This window comes from Phalaenopsis equestris, unplaced genomic scaffold, assembly GCF_001263595.1.
Source record: "Phalaenopsis equestris unplaced genomic scaffold, ASM126359v1 Scaffold000094, whole genome shotgun sequence".
Lineage (NCBI taxonomy): Eukaryota > Viridiplantae > Streptophyta > Magnoliopsida > Asparagales > Orchidaceae > Phalaenopsis > Phalaenopsis equestris.
Genome location: NW_018164536.1, coordinates 2085165 through 2093593, shown reverse-complemented (window position 1 = coordinate 2093593; position 8429 = coordinate 2085165).

The window sequence follows — 8429 nt, the reverse complement described above, 5'->3', positions numbered from 1 at the left end:
GCCGTCAACCACCACCTGCCGGTCTCTACCGATCATCATCGGTTGCCACACACTTTTAATGACAAATTAATTCACACGTCGACACTGTAATTTAGAAGACTTTGTAACTTTTTCCCGTCCGAGGGACAAGGGATTTTTGTTATCATAAACTTATAGTGAATTTTTTTTCTTTTATGGGTTTTCCATGTAAAATCTTGTGGTGTCACTACTTATCATTTTCTAAACCCTAATCTTGTGGTGTCAAGCTTTGTTATCAAAATCTTTTATCTGAGTGTATGCTGAAATCTCATGAATTTTTGTTATCATACGGTTCATTTAAGAAATTATAAGTAATAATTAAATAAATTAGTAATGATAAGTTGTTTGATAGGGGTGCACCGGAAAGAACATGTCACAAAGGTCGGATTTGTCCTCTCACCCCTGTTTTTTATATATTAGTAAGCATATTATTGTAATTTATCATTAAAAACCATAGAAATCAAACTATTTCTACAAAAATTCAATCATTGAATTAGAAAAAAAATCAGAAAAAGACTTTGGTCATGTAATGGACGGGTGACTGGTTCTGATGAAACAAAATATAAACTGTCTAATTATTTTTTTATTTCCAAACTTAAATAATTTGCAGATTATAAAAATATAATGCCTGAATATCTTCTTCACACCAATAATTATTTGGTTGAATGGTACACATTTGGCTTCTTAAAAAAAAACAAAAATTCAGCCTTAAAGACAAAAGTAAAAAATCAATTAAAATTTATGAAAAGTAACACACTAAGGGTCGGTTTTTGACAGTTACATCAAAAAGTTGCACTGGCTATTACAAAATTATAGTTTTGAAAAAAATAAGACCCCAACTTTCTAACAGTCACCATATTTAAGGTGCATTTGGGGCAACTTAATGCTCTCGGCACGTATCACAAACGCGGCGCGTCCTATTTGGCTAGTGCATCGCGGAGATTATTCTAATACACTGATAGAATTTCAGATTAAACGCGGCAGCGGGATCGACCCTGCGGCCCACATTCCATTAAGGAACTATTATCCCACTGCTCCCTAGGCACTCTCTCGACTCTCGCTTGCCCTAGGTGAGATCGATCTCGCGAAGGTTGGGCTTCTCTCCCTCAGCCGCGTCTCTATCATCCTTAGCGTTGCCTTTCTCCTCTCCCTTCTCACTCGAAGCTCTGGTTACTGTGCTCTGTAAGTAAATTCACGCAATTGTCGATGAATTGACTTTCCTTATGTGATTTTTGGCTCTCCGTTTTGCAATTTGTTGTGAGATTTTCTTCATATTGGTTATTTGTGCTTTTAGATTTCTCATTTGCGGTCTTATTGATTTTGGATTTGGATCTTGCAACGAAAGAAAGGTGAACTGTAGGATATCGAATGAAAGGTTCAAGATGTTGCTTGAAAATGGATGAAATCGGGTGCTTCATTTGTACCATGTTTGAAAAATAGATAGGCTTGCTACTTCTAGTTTGAATGATGATTCAACATTGAGTAGTTTTGAGTGACAAGTGAATTTGGTGCTTCATTTGTATTTGAAGGTTCAACATTGAGTAGTTTGGACTTACTATAAGCCTCATCTCAAAATTATACCCATTTTAGTTTATGTTTCAAGTGTGAAACTGAAGTTTGGATAGAAGAGCATGCTTCACTTTTACATTGTAATGTTTCAGGTGCCCCATATGTAATTGCTCCAAATGAAAAATATGGGTTGAGGTTTCTTCACTTCCTTTGGTGTTTCAGTGGTAATTAAAAAAAAAAAAATATATGAGCTAGGGTGCTTCATTTATTCAGGGCTTTGTCTCTGCTAGCCTGATTGTAATTGCATCATCTAAAGATTACGTATAATTTTTTTTATTTCATCTATGAATGTGGGAAGTTTTTGGATATATGGTTGGGGTTGGGTGGTGGATGCAGTGGGGGTGGATGGTGGCTTTGGTGGGATTTTTGATGGTGGGGTTTGGGTGGTAGCTGTGTCAGGGGTAGATTGGTGGTTGTGTTGGGTGTTGGATGGTGACTGTGGTGGGGGCTGGGTGGTCAATGTGGTGAGAGTTGATTGGTGGTTGTGCTAAGTGTTGGATGGTGGCTTTGGTGGGGGTTGGTTGCTGGCTGTGGTGGGGGATGGGTGGTGGTTGTGGTGGGGTTTTGGTGGTGCCTATGGTGGGTGTTGGGCAGTTGTTGTGGTGGGGGTTGATTGGTGGCTGTGATGGGGGTTGGGTGATTGTTATTGTCTGTTTTTTGGTTTATCTAAAATATTAATGTTTTGCCTTTTATTTGTTAGTAAAGCAACTGTTAAAACCAAAGAAGTCGGTTCATCGACCATTTTGGATAAAGAAGCCACAATCATATTTTGTGACATCTATCTTAGGGAGATCGAGCTAGCAAATATACCCACCGTTTATTTTAACAAAAAAGGATGACAAAATATTATGAAGAAGTTCAAGAAAATGACAAGAAGGGATTATGATATATTAAAATTTAAGAATAAGCAAGATCAATTGATGAATGATTAAAAATTATGGAAGGAACTAAAACGAGGATCCATGAGCTTGGTTTGTGATCTAGTGAAACAGACAACAGATGTTTCTGAAGACTGGTGGACTGAGAAATTAAAAGTAATAATTTATCAAATGATTACTTGTTTTTCCATTGTTTATTCTACTAAGCTGCTTTAAGTAATAAACTTGCACGTTTGTTGCAGGCAGTGCTAACCAATTAGAAATTCAAATTCAATGGTATTAACCTTGAGCTGGTGGACAAGTTGAACCGTATGTTGTGGGTTGTTGCGACGGGAACTCATTCATTCACCTCAAGTGAGCATGAGTTTGCAAGAACATAAGAGGATTTGTAGACCAAGCATGTAATTGGGTCTGGTGAAGGCCTCAGCCTAAACCAAAAGGAGTTGGAGTCTACATGATGGTCAAAGCGACATAGGGTGGAGAAAAGGAAAAAATAAGTACTACCTTTGTTAGAACTCAAATAAAAAAATCGGTAGATCCTTGCACGATTCAGGCTGACACTTCACATGACACCTCCATAGACGACTTTCTTCAAGTTCTGAAGATGTTTCACAAAGTTTATGGGGATAAATTGTTGTATATGAATTCATTGAAGTTGCTGGAGGATCGACCAGCGGACATATATTCATGAAAATTCCATCTAACTGTAGAGTTAACTATTTACATTTTTTATGGACAACAACGATAGTTGATTTCGTTGAGTTATTGTTTAGTGGCTTTAGTTTTTTTCCGTTTGTTTCTTGAGATATCTGATTTGGTTGTTTTTCATTGTAGCACGAACAATCTATATGTTACTTTGTATTTATCTCTTCTCATTATACTCTAGCTTTAGATTTTAGATGTTCAATTAATGATATATGATTCGCACATATTACCTGAGCAGAGCACATATTTAGAATGGACTCAGAGCGAGAGCCTGAGAAGAAAGATTACGACGGCTTCATGTTTGTTATACGAATACTACAACTCATACGTCAAACAAACTTTATGCATGAAATCTATATTTATTGGTAATTAAATGGGCTGGGGAGCTACTACATGGACACCCTACAAGATTGAGTAACATGTTTCGTATGACTATCTATATTTATGGATCTGCTTGACGAACTAGATAGCTATCCTGACTCCAAGCCTGCTCAATAATAACAACAAGGGAAGTATTAGCAATAACCCGCTACATTGTTTCGCAAAATGAATCAATGAGAAAAGTGATTGAGCGATTCCAACATTCATTGGAGACAATTAGAAAATATTTATCAATGGGATTGAAAGCTCTTATCAATTTGTTGGCACAAAGACAATTAGCAGCAAGAGGATCCAACAATAGAGTAGACTCCAACAAAGATTGCAATTAATTTTTTAGGTAATTATTTTAACATATTTCATTCGGATGTCAAAATGACTTGTGTGATTGTCACAACTTTATTTAATTTTATAGAATTGTATTGGATCGATTGATGGAACCCATGTGGATGCACGAGTATCCAATATTGAAAAGGTAGCTTTCATTGCACGGTGTGGATCACTCACACTAAATGTGATGATCGTATTTGACTTCAATATTTATTTTACTTTTGTGATTGTTGGTTGGAAAGTCAGTTCACATGATAGTCATATGTTTGCTTTTGCGACAAGAAACCGAGGAAATGACTTGCCTCACCCACCTCCAGTTTCTTAAAGCTATCAACCACATTCATTTTTTTAGTTTATTACTAATTATGATATATGGGATAAGTAAATATTATTTGGTCGGTGCTGATAATCCCTAATAGAGGGGGTATTTGAAGTCATTTCTAGATACAAAATATCACATTCTTTATTTCAAAAGATCCTGCGGTGTTGCTCTTTGCAGGAAGGAAATGCTTAAAAAAGACACTCATCCTTGCATGGCGTAATTGAGAGAATGCTTGAAGTGTGGAAGAAGAAATGAGTCATACTGCATGATATGCCAACGTATTCATTTCCAAAATGGGTACAGATTGTAGTGGCCACGATGACACTCCACAACTATATCGGCATTCTTCTTGAACAAATGTAGACTTCAGCATGACTGACGATGATCACATGCAGGTCCCACCAGAAGCATTTGAACTTCACGTAGGCCAATCTATACTACAGCTAGAGGCATAGTTATAGGAAGATTACACATAGGATGGCGAAGGTGCTGCAGAAATGGTTCAATTGTGAGTGCAGATTACCAACACCATTGTTGGATGTTGATTAGACGATTCTTATTTATTTTATCATGTTCATGTTTATTTTATGTTTCATGTGTTAGTGATCGGAGTTGGATGGTATCCCTGGAGGATGACATATCACGTGACATACGTCGTCTGCATTTTAAAGTTAATATATCATATTTAGCAATCTTGATAGTCCTTGAAGTGAGGTGTGTATTTTATTTTTGTACTGTTCTAAAGTGATTTTTTGCTTCTCAAATATCAAATATATTGCTATGACAGTTTTGTTGCAGAAAATATTACTGCATAGGGGCAGAATTTTCATTTATCTTGAAACAACTGCAAAATAGATGTTTTTCAATAACACAAACCAAATAACCAACCAGCTTATTCAGATCAGCTACTGCTCAGCAGCTTATCCAGATCAGCTGCAACTGCCCCAAATAGATCCTTAGCGAGGTCCGAGGGAAAACACAACTTTTAATTGAAGTTTTTTAAAAAAGCAGGTAGAACGTTGTTTGGAAAAAAAAAAAAAATTGGTGCAACACCTCACCGCCACTACACTGTCGCTCGAAACTCAACCTGAAATGACTTTTTGATATATTTAGTCTTCTTTTATTCCATGAAAGTTGAGCACAAACGATAATATCTGTGATTTAAATTTGTATCCTTACAGTGAGAAATTAAACCCTTGATCACTACGTCACTGGCAAGTGTGCATAGATTCAATCTTCTTTCCACGTGTAAGAGGTTTTCATTTGAATTTCAGATACTATGACTCCAAATAGACCTAAGCATTAGTTGGATCAACTTTAGCATGGGATAGGCTTATCCGGGCTTTGATCAGTTTACGCACGCTCGAGCCGGAATTCAACAAGGTTTTTATTTAAAATTTTATAGCCAGACCAACCCATTAAATGAGCTAGGTCGTCTTGGGAGTCTTAAAAGAAAAATGATTTTTTTTTACTTACAATAAAAGAAATGCAAATTTTTTGGCAGAAATAAAATTACATGTTGTTTAAGATTTTATTTTAAAAGGATTTCTTCTTATTTATATAATAAATTTCTCATATGAAATTTGTCTACTTTCAATGTGATAATTCATCGTTATAGGAAATACTTATTCTTTAGGGAAAAAAAATGGGAATATTGTTTTCCTATAATTTATTTTGAAAGTAATTTTTGATATTAAGATAATGTTTTTAAACAAAATAATAATAATAATAATAATAATAATAATAATAATAATAATAATAATAATAATAATAATAATAATAATAATTTTATGAAATTATGTTGCAAATAGCGAGGCCTAAATATAAGAAGAAAAAAATATTGCATGAATGATATTTGTGCGCAAAATTGCGAATATTGTGGCATTGGGTGGGTCAAGTTTAGTGCGGGTCGGGCTGATTCAGACTTTTAAAAAGATAAAATAGGCTTGGGTCGAGCGTGAGCCCAATTTCTATTTAAAATCTTCTGGCCAAGTTTGCTCATTCTAAGAGCGCTTATGACGAACCTGGCAGACCACTTGTGCACTGCTTTGGTCTAACTCCAAAGCTTGGCAATGAAAGATTTGACATTGTCATCTTGTGACCATATTAAATTTTATGAATTTCTTTTACGTTCCATTCAATTATATTTATACATCTAATACTTAAATTTTAATTTTTATATGACTTTTTATTTATATATAAAAATATGTATTTCACTTTTTAAAAATTATAATTGCTATATTTGATAAGCCACCAACAAAGTTCATCATCCTACCTAAATTTTGAGGCATGACATGAATGTCGAAGCATGATACGGATCTTGAGACGATATTTTAAGAAAAAAAAATTCAAGCTTCAATTAAGAGTCGTCCAAAGCTCTGATTTCAACAAATTTATAGTCAAACGGACCGACTCGATGAGACAGTACCAATGATATCAAAATTAGTCAAATCCGAGTCAGATCAAGTCATTATACTACTCTTGGAAGATTTACGGAAATATTTAGATAGTCAATCAATTGTTGACTCTAACAAGCCTAGACTCAAATAGAGCGCATAAACAAGACGAATCCAGCGAGTCCAAGATTGATCAATTTCAATATCGTTAAAACACTAAAATGTCCATCAAACACCGTCTGATTGAAGAAGTTCTCCTGACCATCTGATCAAAACTGATTCATATTATCACAATACTTGCACCTAGAACACTATAAATAGAGTCATCTTTTCTCATGAGGGGAGGGGGGATGAGAACTGAGGATTGAGAAAGAACTTGAAGCTTTGAGAAGGAGCTGAAGTCCAACACCTCTCCAACTATCTTCAATTGTCGTTGACTGCCATTAACCACCGCTTATCGCTATCGATTATCATTGACCTCCGCCGACCGCAGTCGACCACCACCTGTCGAACTCCATCAATCGTCATCGACTGCCGCACACTTCTTACTACAAGTTCATTCGCACGTCGATATTGAAATTTAGAAGACTTTGTATTCATTTCTCTTCTATGAGACAAATGGATCTCTGTAATCATCATCTTACAATGATTTTTGTTCCATTTACGGGTTTTCTGCGTAAAATTTTTTTGGTGTAATTACTTATTTTTTTCTTTTATCTGATTGTATGCTGAAAGTAATTACTTATTTTTTTCTTTTATCTGATTGTATGTTGAAATCTCATGCAATGCTAAGATGATAATTCATTATTCTACCGCCTTGAATTTTCTAGCAGGCATCAATACTTTTGATATGATACAAAAAATTAATGTTTAGGCGTTACATGTTGACGTAGAATGGAACGTTATGGTACCTAAAAGCCCATAACTTTTATTCATTGGACCTATTGCGTCCTAAGCTAATTTATCTTGTGGACGTTTCTTTCAAAAGTCTTGCCATGTTGGAAACATTCATGCTCAAGCCAAGATACATGCATCAAATTATGTGAGAGACTATGAACAAATCGTGGTTAAATTACAATGGAAATTTTATATAAAATAATTACATATTCATTACTTGGTAAGAGCTTATAACAAATTTAAAATTATTTTATTTTAATACTTTTGACAATATTTTAAACATTTTTATGGAGACACATTTTACATCAATTATATGTTATTATAGCGTTTCATTCAAGTCATTGTTTTCTTAATAATGATAAGTTCTTTGAAAGGGTTGCACAAAGGTCGGATTTGTCCTCTAACCCCTAAGTTTTTCATATATTACTAAGCATATTATCATAATTTATCATTAAAAACGCTAAAAATGAAATTATTTCCACAAAAAATCAATCATTGAATTAGAAAAAAAAATCAGAAAAAAAAACTTTGGTCATGTGATGGACGGCTGATTGGGTCTGATTAAATAAAATATAAATTGTCTAATTATTTTTTTTTTATTTCCAAACTTAACTAATTCATCGATTATAAAAATATAATTTCTGAATATCTTCTTCACCCCCATAATTATTTGGTTGAATGATGGACTTTTGGCTTCTTAAAAAGCCAAAATTCAACTTTAAAGACAAAAGTAAAGATCAATTAAAATTTATGAAAGGCAACCATTTATCTTGATTGGCGACAAAATTTCGTTCAGAACCATCCCAAGCTGCGTAGGCAGGGCGCAGTGTTCAAGTAAATCAGTATTTCTTCCCAGCCATCATCGACCCAACATTATCTTATGAAAATACATACGCGTAGGCAGGGCGCAGTGTTCAAGTAAATCAGTATCTCTTC